Source organism: Pempheris klunzingeri, chromosome 11 (genome assembly GCF_042242105.1).
Source record: "Pempheris klunzingeri isolate RE-2024b chromosome 11, fPemKlu1.hap1, whole genome shotgun sequence".
In the NCBI taxonomy this organism is placed as follows: Eukaryota; Metazoa; Chordata; class Actinopteri; order Acropomatiformes; family Pempheridae; genus Pempheris; species Pempheris klunzingeri.
The window spans coordinates 10,141,857-10,154,694 of NC_092022.1; the positions used below are offsets into that span (position 1 = coordinate 10,141,857).

The 12,838-nt window shown below is 40.3% G+C and overlaps 1 long non-coding RNA gene across 1 annotated transcript; it reads left to right on the forward strand.

Moving 5' to 3' along the window:
* The first annotated feature begins 7,364 nt into the window (after positions 1–7,364).
* On the forward strand, positions 7,365–10,180 carry LOC139210022 (uncharacterized). The gene is made up of 3 exons (XR_011585231.1): positions 7,365–8,916; positions 9,603–9,719; positions 9,851–10,180. It is a non-coding gene; the product is annotated as an uncharacterized lncRNA (long non-coding RNA).
* The last annotated feature ends 2,658 nt before the right edge of the window (positions 10,181–12,838 follow it).

A 12,838-nucleotide genomic window follows, 5' to 3' on the forward strand; every position in this document is an offset into this window, starting at 1 on the left:
ACGCTGAAAGAAACATAGCCTTTGGTTTCACTATTAACAGCAGTCAAATGTAAATGTAAGTACACTGATGCAAGTGCTGCACAAGTTGAATTTTTAGATACTTGTTACTGTGAAGATTAAAAGCCCAAGGTCTAATTAGTCTAATTAGGCAAACAAATGAAAACACCTGTGTAAACACATGTTTACAGGATGGGTGTTTGAGTTTACCTAAAATGAAGAAATAAATGAATCAATACATGGATTAACCGTTTGATCAGCTTATAAAATATGAGGCGTTACAACAAAAAATAAATTAAATATCTATTAAATAAATAGAAATTTAAAAAAAAAGTAAAAAGTCAAATGAATATGAAGTTGAAATTAGCTCCAGCTTGACCGGATACAACATCTTCATGTATCCATGAATCGGACCAGTCTGCTGCTGGTGAGTCTTAATCTTGTGATACTAGCTGTACTTACCTACATTTAACTACATGACATGTTATATGCAGGATGTTTACTTCTAATTGATTATTTTATAGTGTTGTGTTGCTGCTTTTTCTCAAGTGAAAGACCTGAGGAAGTTAATTAAATCTCACATAATAAGACACGTGGAGCTCCATGCGCTTTGGGTCTCAAACGGTGGTTGGCAGCGGTCGCCATCTTGTGGTTGACAGGAAGTACTTCACTTTCACATCAAGGTCCCACATAATAATAAACACCTAATTATAATTTGCAAGCTGCTCTGTAATGCATCATAGTGTTATTAAAGTCGTCACATGGGTCAGTTACGCACAGTCTTGCCAGGTTTGATTCCTCCATCAAGGCCGAGCCGAACAAAACAAAACGAGCCATCCATGGCGTCGTTTCATTGTGAGCAGGTCGTGGCTCAGTGCAGTAGCCTGGAGGAACAGTCCAAGTCCTGCAGGGTCGACCTGGTGCATTTTGACATGACTCCGAAACAGCTTGAGCACCGATACTGCTGTGCTGTCGGTAACATTTTAAGGGAGGACAATGATGTTTTGTCAGTGCGCCTGATCAAATCTCACCTTTGTTAGGACGCATAATCCTCCCGGTGGCTGCAGGCGCTCCCTGCCTGTCACTGAGGTGAGGGTAAAGCCACAGCAGGCCGCAGGTAGGCTGCGGCCATTTTGAATCTTATAAAGGGATCAGACTAGTTCCTGGTATGTTGAAACTTTCAACAACCCACCACATTCAAGAGCAGGGTTATCCGTGCAGAAGTAATCAGGCCTGTGGATGGGAAATGGAAGTGGAAAAGAGATGGAGAAAAGTTTTTTTTAAACTTGACTTAATACATTTACTCGCGTATTAAACTGATTTGAAATGGGGCTTTTAGGACAACAGCAAAATTGATCCTTCCCCTAAAAAGTCTGACTTACAAGGGTGGTTTACTGAGTATTTGCCTTATAATCAACCACCTTATGGTTTGTAATCAATCAGTTGGTTGCGAAGCAGAAGGCAACTTGTTATTTACGCTAACTCTAGCACAGAAACACAGGTGTAGGATTCTATTTTAGCAGGAAATAAAATCAAGAGATGAGGAACGTACTCACAAAATAAACTAGTCAGATAGAGAAGTGTAGTGGGCTAATGCTCAGCAACTGATTTATTGTATTCAAAGAATGCAATTCATGAGCATAATTTTCTGTGTTGCAATTTTGAAATGCAAAGAGAAGAGATAATTTGTTAAAATGTTATTGTGATGATACTCTCTTACCTCCACGTTGCTCAATTACTGCAACACATTTCCACTGAAAGAGAGAAAGGAGACAACAGAAGCTGTGTCACATCCTGTTAACTCTACTTCTCGGACAATGTTCAAGTCTTCCAAGGAAGCTGAAGAGTGATTAGTAACATATTTTTTTCGCAACAGTCTAGTTTTTCATAATTAGTTTATTCTTTTACACCTATATGCTGTGAAATGGAAGTGCTTTTTTCTTCCATTGTCTCGCATTGTTTTAAAGTCTTTTCGAAGTCTTAGCAGTTAAGCCCTCTTGTAAGGAGTCTACATCAGCCTGTGTGGCATTTGTAAATTGCTAAACAGCCTCTCTGCTTTCTAAACTGTCCCCAAAGATCCAGAATAGGAATCTTTGTCTTCTGTTTTCTGTTTTTCTACTCTTTACTTTGCCATAATTAAGACTTTGCACCCCTGTTTGACACACAGATACCACCAACCAAGGATGCTTGGTAACGAGACCGTACACAAACTCCTCTCTGTTTAAACATCATGTCACTGAGCCGGCCCTGAATGTGCCTGTTTACTGGGCTTTGTTTAATTGATGCTGAATTGCTGCGGCTGACGTGGTAAACAATTAGGGTGAAATTCTGTCGCTTTAGCCGCTGTGAAGCAGCCCAAACAGATTCCGATCTTAACTCCAAGAACTGACTCAAGAGCCTAATCCTGTTGATGGAAACAGAATCCCACCCGTGTCAAAACGGCCCGCTGCCCCAGGTGCAGTAGCCACACAGGCCCTGGCTTGTCTCCCTTTATCACAGCTGATGAATTGAGAGGGCCCTCTTGGGCACACAGCCCAGGCTGTGGTTTGGCTAATTAGAGGGTCTGTTTTCTCATAAATATCTATAGTGATGAAAATTAGGCAAATAAAGGCTGTAGTTAAAGCCTGTGAAAGTGTGAGATGCAAATTCTGAATGTAGAGTGACACTGTGAGGGAAAATGTGGGTGATGTGTGTATTTTACAAAAGCAAGAATTTACCAGATTTGCAAGTTTGCTGAAACCTGTAGCTTACCCTGCTTCACGTTTTAGACTATCATTGTGAGTAGGATACCAAAGTCACCACTTTCCATATAATTAATTTAAAAAACATCACTGTCAGCAAGCTGTAAAATAGTCAAATATATCACAAGGTCTTTTTGTTCCAGTGGGACCCCATCATCGTTAATCAATACATTCAACTACAATTAAGGCACATTAGGCATCCGTTAAGTACAGGTTAACAGTTGATAATGAGATCAGGACTGATAAGTTATCTTGATATCTTTTAGTGTCAGTGACATTTTGACAGCAAGAATGGTCCCGTAATCACATTGTTCGTACTAAGTCTTACTGATAGCTGTAAACAAAGGCTCAAGCCCTCCTCAGATAAGCCATCTTCCCTAATGGTAGATTTCACATTCAAGCAGAAAATAAGCCCTGGTTTTAGCCTGACATCTGTGACACAATTTCAACTGCCCAACAGTCTTTAAGTGTCCCCCAATGCGTGTCAGGTTGTTCATTTGTTAAATTTGAAGTTGCAATTGTAATAATAAAGTAAATGCACACAGCAGATAAATAAAGATAAATTCAATTCAGATTTCAACTATCAAAAGCAAAGCAGACACAGTAGAAGAGGAAAAGAAATTACCTGTATAGCGATACAGGAAGTCAAAATTTGCAACTTACAACAACATACTACTTTTGATCAAAGAGCTTCATTCTTGACCTTTGGGAAAAGTTTATCCATGTACCAAAAAAAAATCTAAGCTCAAGTGCTCACTTACTTTTCAGTGCTTTTAACCACATCTTACTACCTCGAAAGAGCAACTAAAATGACTTCTGAGGTTGAACTATTTTGTTATACATTAGATTTTTGATTGCTGCCCTCTAATAATTTACAAAGGGGTTAGAAGCTGAACTAATAGCTTGGTTAGTAGAGAATTTATTAATGCCTTTACAGTCTCAGTTTTGATTGCATAATATTTAGAATTGTAGGTTTACCAAAGGAAATTTACTTGCCTTGAAAAGTCATACTGTCACACTGGGGGAGAAAATATATCAGGCCAATGCATTTTCCACAACCAAAGTGAAGTAGCAATAAGTAAAACATATTTTCATGTTACAACATAAACATGTTAATGAAGCCAGTAGTCACAGCTTAAGTAAAATCAATTTTCATTGTTCTCAAATTAAGTAAATGTGATTTTTTTTTGTGTGTCTATTTCTGTCATTTAGGTTTTGGTGAGTCACTTGAGTCTCACATGATGCAGCTCCGGTCTCATCCCCTGATCACAGTGGCTCTCCTTCAGCGTGTGGAAACATTGCATGGGAAAGATTAAGATCCACTGTCACCCCATTACGTCAGGCCAGAGAGGTATCAGCTGACTGACACACACCTCACATGATCACCATATCTGAAGCGTCTGTGCCTCGGAAACAGCTGCAGCTGCCGTGGACGCTGCTGTAGCTACTGCTGGCCTTTAAGCTCTTTATCACTCATTAAATTGAATATCATGATATAGAACAAATACAAACAGCAAATAGAAAATAAAATAAATATCACATAGATCAGCTTTATAACAGATTTTAGCTGTATGTACAAAATCAATATTAAAATAGTTAAATAAAAAAATACTGTGCAACCAGTGAAGCAGTTGGAAAGTGGAGCGTCTATTTAAAGCTCTGAAACATTATGCCTCCGTAGGAGATGGCTGCCGTAAGAACATTACGTGTATTACGTGATCAGAAGCATCGCTCTATATTTATCAAATCATGGGGCTTGCCGCGCTGCGTACTCGTGCAGAAGACCACCCACCTAAAGACGTGCGACATGGTGCTGCTGAGACTGCAGACTTTCTATCCCTGTACCACCTGAAGCACGAGCTCAGCTGAAGCAGGACAGGTAAGAAACCTGCATGGATGTACAAGTATTTGTGGAGGCAGCTAGAAATGCAGAGCAAATTAAAACTTCCTGTTGTCATACTTCTAAATACTAAATACTTTATTTAACCAATGATAGTTTTAGTTCTTTAGTACTGGCTTGCTTGTGTCTTTTAATTGCATACATGTTTATTAGTCCTTTGATTTAGTTATCTTTTGGTAGTTTGGTATTCATCCTTTCAGTATGTTTCTTTGGCAATTTATTTATTCTGGCCTATTCAAATAGATGTTTAATTCTATGATGCTAAAATTACTTGAAAGAAATACTTTTACCAGTGATATCTTTTGAAATATTGCACTTTTGATTGATTTTGCAGGTTGCATTGCACCATCTTAGTCAACATGGAGGACTTTGAATACAGTGTGGAGATCAGCGACCGTGACTGGGAATGCTTCTTTGCGGAGTGCGAGGAGTGTAACCAGCTTCCTCCTTCATTAGCAGGCGTGGATGACTCAGGGATGAGCGACATTGATGATACAGGGTTCATTCTTGCTAAGAAGGTTCAGAGAGTTGGTCCTATAGCAGGCTTTTTAGAGGCGGACCGCCCCATCGACGGCCCCCCAGACTGCGAGGGCTCTCCTGTGGAGCACTACCTCAGCAAACATGGTGTCGGTGGACTGGAGAGTGTCCTCTCGGGCAGTGAGGAGGATATACACCTGCAGTCTGTCAATGTGTTCTTTGAGAGGCTAAAAGATGTTGGAGAGGCTGAGAGGCTTACTGAACCTGGCAAAGAGAGAGATGGAAAAAACAGAGAGGTAATACAGGAGGAGGAGTGGTGTAGTGATGGGCAAAAAGCCAGCAGTCGAACTTTGCCAAAAAACATCCCCAAGTTAAACTCTCTGCCTGCCAGGGGTGAAACAGCAGTTGGCAAAGAAACCACGGAGCCTGTCGACACCATCAGCAACATAAACACAAAGAGAAAAGACAAGCCCGGTTCCAACATTTCCACTGAACCTGCAGCCAGTAACTCAGTGCTCAAAACTAATAAATCAGTTCACCCTGAAACAAAGTTATTCATCACAGAGGAAGCCTGCACAGAAACCAGAGTAAATGAGGCAACACAACAGAATCAGTCTCATGACTCACGGGACAAGGACTTGAGCTCAGAAACAACGTCTCCCACTGGCAAAGTGGTAAAGGTGGAGACGTGCACACCTCTGGATGACATTAAGCAGGAATATGTGTCGACAAGTCAGTTAACAGTCAGCGAGAAGCGCAGCACTGATTCATGGAGTTATCCAGAAAAGGTTACAAATGTTAAATGGGAGGAAGACCAATACCTTAATGTTATACAGCCAGACGCAACAAGCACAAACAAAACTGAAAGCCAAGAATCTTCTCCTTCTGCCTCTGTCAGAAGGAGGAGAAAGAAGAAGAGACGACTCAGCGTTGAGCCAGCTGAGAGCGTGCATGGCTACGAGAAGCAGGCTTCAGTCAAGCAGAGTGACTCAGAGGAAGAACAGTATACATGCAGAGGAGGAACGTGTCAGTCTGAGGATGTCAATATATTTTATTCAAATGAACCACAGAAAAATCTGATGTCCTCTTTAAATACATATTCAGCCACCATCAACCTCCCAGTGATGACAGCGACTAAGGAGACAAAAGTAAATTATCTTTCTCACTACAGTTGGCCATGTGACAGCCAACACCAATATTCACCAGACAGCATAGTCGGACAGGGAAAGTGTAAAGCAACATGCACGGCTGAAAATAACGCAATTAATGATAGGTCAGTAACTGCACCGAGTCAGACTGGTGACAGTGCAATGTCAGCACCAAACAATACTGGTAATGTGGCAACAAATTTACAGCCATGCAGCACATTACAGGTAGAAGAATCAACTGGACTAAATAAATATCCTGGGTTGCCAGCAATTACTAATGGTATAACTGGTAGATCAGACCTGGCCACAGGGAGGCAGTCAGATAAAATTAATTATTGTGTCATTTCTTGTGAAATGAACAATGAACAAAATCCAGAATCTTGTACAGCAGAGGTCAAATCAATAACTCAAAGTATTTTACCAAGCGCGGTGTCAAGTGATCCCGCCGTGGAAGTCAGCCAAAATGGCAAACTACCCGCTGCTAAGTCAGTCCTGGCTGCACAGGCTGGAAATACTGGCAGAGACAACTACACAGTGTGTCAAAGAGAGGCTGAGCCCCAACAACAGCTGGAAATCGACTGTCACTACACAGACCAAAATAACTGTACACTGGAAAAGACTCCCTTTCCTCTGTCCGCAACTGGTACAAGCAGTTCCGACGCTCACAACACAAAACCCAAGCAATTAAAAACAGATAGCAATAGAGCCTCTTTATTTTTAGAGGAGATTTGCCATCAAGTGGATTCTGCTAAATTAACATTAGATACCAGCAATTCACTCCCCGATAAAGCCTGTCCGTCTACTTCCTCCAGTTTAGATAAAAATATTACAGCACAGCAAACAGAACATCGTCTGATTCCCACATTATCCAAATTCAATGGTTTACCAGAGGAAAACACAGCAGCTGAGAGAGCTGAATTAACACCATCACACATGATGGCTTTTTGTAGTGGGAATCCATGTTTGTCCAGTGAGATGAATCAAACAGGCACAAATAGGAGAGGAACTAAACCGTCCATGTCTGAACTAATGAGTCTTTCAGATATTACATCAGTATCATCCTGCTGTACTCTGGACACAGAATCTGTCACATCACTCTCAAATGAAAATATCACTGACATGTCAGGAAGTTCTCCTTTATCTGTCAGTCAAAATGATGCTGGAGGTCAAGGAGAGAAAACTTCGCTAACACTGGCAACACGTGTAGAACGAGATGGCATGTCTGGACCCAAAAGCCAATTTGGATTACATTACACAACAGATTCCAAATGTCATGTAGTGGTCAAAGCAGAAGATGCCATTACAGCATCTAAAACAGAGTATGAACTTGAAAAGGCTCCAGATTCAAAACCTTCAGTGTTCACCATGTCTTCTTTTTGGAGTGAGATGGAGAAGCTGACAATAAACGATATTCTGGGTTTACGAATGATCGACAGAGCTGCTCCAACCAGCTCCCTTCCATCTTTACCAGAATGTGAGGAGATGGATATGTTTAGTATGAACGATTCAAGCTTTTCTATTCAACTGGACGCCAAGCCTGAACAAACCAACGAGGACATGTCCAGCAGTTCCAACTCTGAAGAATCAAGTTCAGGATGTGTCACGGCTGTTGATTCTTCCACGTCAAGAGGCGTTATGTGGGAGAGTGAAGCTGTCCCCATGAGGCTAGGTGCTCATATTTACCCTGAGAATATGAAGTTGACATCTTTTAGCAAAATTGCTCAACCTGTCCTTCCAGGAAGACCCCAAACGTGCCTCAGGAAGATTTCTAAAAATGTAAGTGTGCGCAATCTTCATGCTCTGGAATCTGAGTCTTTTAGCTACACATGGAAAGGCCAAGCTTTACAAACCTTGGACAAAGCAGAAATAGAAAAAGGAGAGCATCTCCCTGATGGACACGTGCCCAAACAGGCCAAAGACATGAGCTGTTTAGCTTCATCAACGACGGACAGCTACAGAATCTCTCTCGCAGATATATTTCAGTACTTCTTTGGCGGAAAGCAATCGATTTCTAGCCAACCGGCCACAGATAACATAACCAGCTACGACACTGATGGAAATTCTGTTCCTGAAACTTATGATCATTTCTTCTCCGAGTTTGATACAGAAAGCTTCTTCTACCCTCTCATCACAGAAGAAGATCAAGACAAAGACATGCTGGTTCCTATCTTTTCCTACTCTCGCTCAGCTAATAGAAACCTGCAGTTCCCTGAGGCTTATGATTACTTCTTTCCATCCTCTTCGTCTGACGACGAATCTGATGATGAAGATAACTGCGGTCCTGTGAGGGTGGTGACCAGGTTCAACCGCTCGTCAAGCACATCTCAGATTTTCACAGACATATATGAGAATTTCTTCACAGATAGCGACCTCAGACAGAATTTCTTTTGGAGAAACACATTCTCCTTCAGGAATATTAATTTCACGGGATCCAAAGCCCAGAAGCAGACTCTGTCAAACCCTCCGTCTTGTGTACCTGTGAGCCAAAGTCGTAGATCCCTTCGAAGGACCATTCCTTCTATAAATGCTCTGGGAAATCAAGACGTGGTGTTTTCTGATCCATTTCTCTTCAACTTGGAGGACAGGATCTCCAGACAACTAGTGCAGCAACCTTTCAGATACGAGGACTTACAGATGGCTGTTTCAAATCCAAGTAAGTCCAGTTTCACACAAATAACACAATATCACATCATTATAGATAAGAATTAGGTTTTAATACATGCTGTCACAGTCATTTTGGATTATTATGTTGTAGTGGACTCTGTTAACTGTGCTGCCAGAGGACACTGGACTGCAGCCATGTAGTGGTTAAGCCAAGATGAATGGTTGTACGTGATAACTTGACTTCACTCAATGAGTGTCCTCTGTAAAATGCTAGCAGAGCGCTCTAATTGATGTTAGGCTGTGAAGGGAAATGAAAATACCTCAACTTCAGGAGTCTTTATGTATATGTGAATCCCTCTTCTTAAGCCTCCAGTGGTTAAGATAATAACTTACAAGCTACTAATATTGCACCTAAAGCTTAGCAGTTGCCTGTGAGGATTTTCTGATTTTATGACTCTATTGGAAGGCCAATAGTCATAATTTCACATATTTGCCTTGTGTGTTTGTATGAAGGTAATCTGTGTAGGTGCTGGGATATGATGAGGCCACAGTGTGACACAACAGGAAGTCTCAACATATTTTTGGGGGCTTATGCTCAGCTGCTGGCGTGTTAGTGCCAATTATAATACCCTTGACCTCTCGCTGGACTCTTCCTCTGTGGATATTGATTGTCATTTTGTGAGACACACCTAATCATCCAAGGCATTTTCTCTAATACTGTCAATTTCTCTGAAGGGTTGGATGCCTCCCTTGTGCCTCTTAGACAGTCCGACATGTGTCTGCTTTGTATAGCATTTGCTTCGTGGGTGCTGAAGACTGCAAACCCACAAGTTGGGGATGCCTGGAAGGCTGGTATGTGTTAATTTGTAGCATTATTTTCCTTTTGATATAAAATAAAACCTTTTATATGAGTAGATAGATTTAATGTTGGGTTGCAAAGTCTCATGAGTAACATGACTCACTTTTCATTTGTATTTTCACAGTTCTGCTGGCGAATGTAAGTGCACTGTCAGCCATCCGATACCTGCGTAAATATGTCAAGGTGGAGGCCAATGCCGATGAGAAGAAATTACTTTACACCGCCCCGCCTGAGTCCTGACGTCTTTGCCTCTAAATACGTCACACTTATTAATTTTTCCATGAACTCCTGATATGAGCCACCATCGAGTAATTTTTCATGTGCTGCAACATGTTTGCATTACGTATTTGCACTATAATTACTTAATTTATCATAAGATCAGTTGTTGGTCTTTGTTGTCTTTAATTTGACTGACATTTTGGCCCTTCAATGTCTGGAAACATTCATATAAAATATGAAACCACCAAAGTCAAGACGAGACATACACTACTCACAAAAAGTTAGGGATATTCGACTTTCAGGTGAAATTTATGGAAAATGTAAAAAGTGAATACTACAGTGATATTATATCATGAAAGTAGGGCATTTAAGTAGAAGCATGCAATGGGGATTTCTTCATCTCAAACAATTTATTGAAAGAAAATCTAACAACAGTGGTGGGTATACCACAACAAAAAATGTTCAGTGTCTCAATAAATTGGGATGTGGCCAAAGGACGTCCACTCCTCTCCTTTCTGTGACTCTTCCAGTCTCTGTATCACTGTTACAACCTCCTGATGACACTCTGTGACCCTCTAAGCTCAGTGGACACCTCCGTCTGAGGACTTCCTGTTTGAAGCCTCACAATGGCGAGGTGCTGCTGATCAATTGTTAGGTGTCGTCTTGGTCTCATGATGTCAGAATGTGAACAACACGATGAGGAGGACTGTTTAAATACCAATTCTAACTGAAGCAGGAAATGTATTGGTCGATTCATGGATCAAACCTGTTGTGAATGTTGCTGTTAAGCTTCTTGTTAGAGAACAGCAACTTGTGCAAAAAGTACTGAAACACTGAACAGTTGGACATGTGCATTCAAAGGTTTAGAGAAGGTCACATTAAGTTCACCTGGAAAGGTTAGAATGCATTTTAGGTTCATCCTGAAATTTCACCTGAAAGCCGAATATCCCTAACTTTTTGTGAGTAGTGTATATATTCATCAGAAAGGGGCCTTTAGACATTTGTAAATGAGGTTTCAGTATGTGAGGAAGGAAGACTAGAGGCAGGTTTACTCAGAGCCGGACAGAGTTGATATCCTAGATGCACATGTGATAAATGGATTAAACTGAGGCAGTGAAAGAGTTTAGGGTGGTGCTGTTTGTTTCTGTTACATTTATTTAGCAGATGCTTTTATTTAAAACGACTGTTAAATATGTCCAATAACTGAACATATTTTATGAAAGGGAATTATGCAATGCGTCATCTATTGTAATGTTTTCCAAATTAGCTATCTAACTAAACATCCTTACAGAAATGTCATTTGGGGGATTATATTCTGTGCCAGTATCAGTTTTATATGTATGAAGGGCATTTTAATTTCATGATGGGTCATTTAAAGATGACTGTACAGTGTTGTGGTATATGGGTTGCTCTGTGAGCTGTTGATATCTTTCAGTTTAACCATAATAAACAACATCTCTGTAATGTGTGCTGTGTCTCCTGTTGTTTCAAAAGCACCCACCCAAAAGCACTTAAAAAACATTTTAAACACTAGAGGGCAACATAAGCTCATGCAAGAAGCTGGAGTATCACAGCTGGGTGAGCTGCAGGTTTAAAGTTATTTACAATACCTGCATTTTAGTGTAGGCCAAAAGTAGACAAAGGGATTAATTAATATATCAAATGATAACAATATGCTTGTTTATCATTATTAACTATCTTCTTCTTTTTTAAGAATCGTACATATTTTTCTCCACCAGATGGCAAAATTGAGCTATAAAAATTATAAGTTGTGCTGCTGTTGAGTACAGCCCATAGGGCCGTTACATCAACAGTGTGGGAAAATAGTGCACTTCAAAATGCCACTGATTCACACATGGGAGCTCTACAGTAACAGTTTTGAGCAAAAAGACATACAGATTTAATAAGGCCCTGATGGGGGTGCATCATTTGTGAGGGACAAAATGTTTGCTGTTTGTGTCGTTGGTTTTCCATGTCCAAATAAAATCTTGAGTTATAACTCTTAGGACTTTGATTCAAAACATATATCAATATACTTTTTGTAGTATACTTAATTTTATACCAAAAACCTAAACGTTCTTTTGGTAACTACTACAGCTGCTAAATACTTCACTATGTTCACCAGCCAGTCTTTAACTTTTGTCAGCTGTTTGGTGCTAAGCTGGTAGTGTAAAGTGGGGTTTTAGAGCTTTTTCGCTCAAAATAAGTGCCTACTGCTGCTGAAAGCAGTGTTATAAGCAGGGCCGGCTCTTCCAATAGGCAAATGCTAAGAGCGCCGTGGCCTCCAGGGGGCGCCACAAAAGGGGGAAAAAAATACCTTAAATATAATTATATTAAAACTAGTTATTACTATTAATTCTTAAAATGGAAATGCTCACATTGATTCAAATGTAAAGCAATGCGGCGGTGGTGGCTGTGATGGGGGCGTAACCCCTGTAGCTGAGCGGCATGCAGAGGTCTTTACTGTTATGGATCATTTGTATAGATTAAACCCACTCAGTAGGTGTCTACATTGGCCTAATCTATGCTTGTTTTATTTCCATCTGGCATTCTGGCTAGCTAACGGTTTTCCTGCTTTTAATAGTCAGTCAAAATGCTGTTCCATTTTCAACCCTTCATGTATCTGATTTTTAACGCTAGTTGTTGGTTGTGTTACAGTTCATATTATCTAAAGCATGTTAATTGTTTTAAACTTTACGTCAGTCTTAAAGTACACATTATTATTATTATTATTACTTGCTATGAAGCTCTCTATAGCAGAAGGGAGCTAAAGAGTCAGATAATAATTATCTGTGGGCTCATCAGTACAAGCGACTCCTTTCACATATACATATATTTGTGTGTGTGAATGCATTATAGCCACTTAAAGAATACCATTAGAATGTACCAGAAA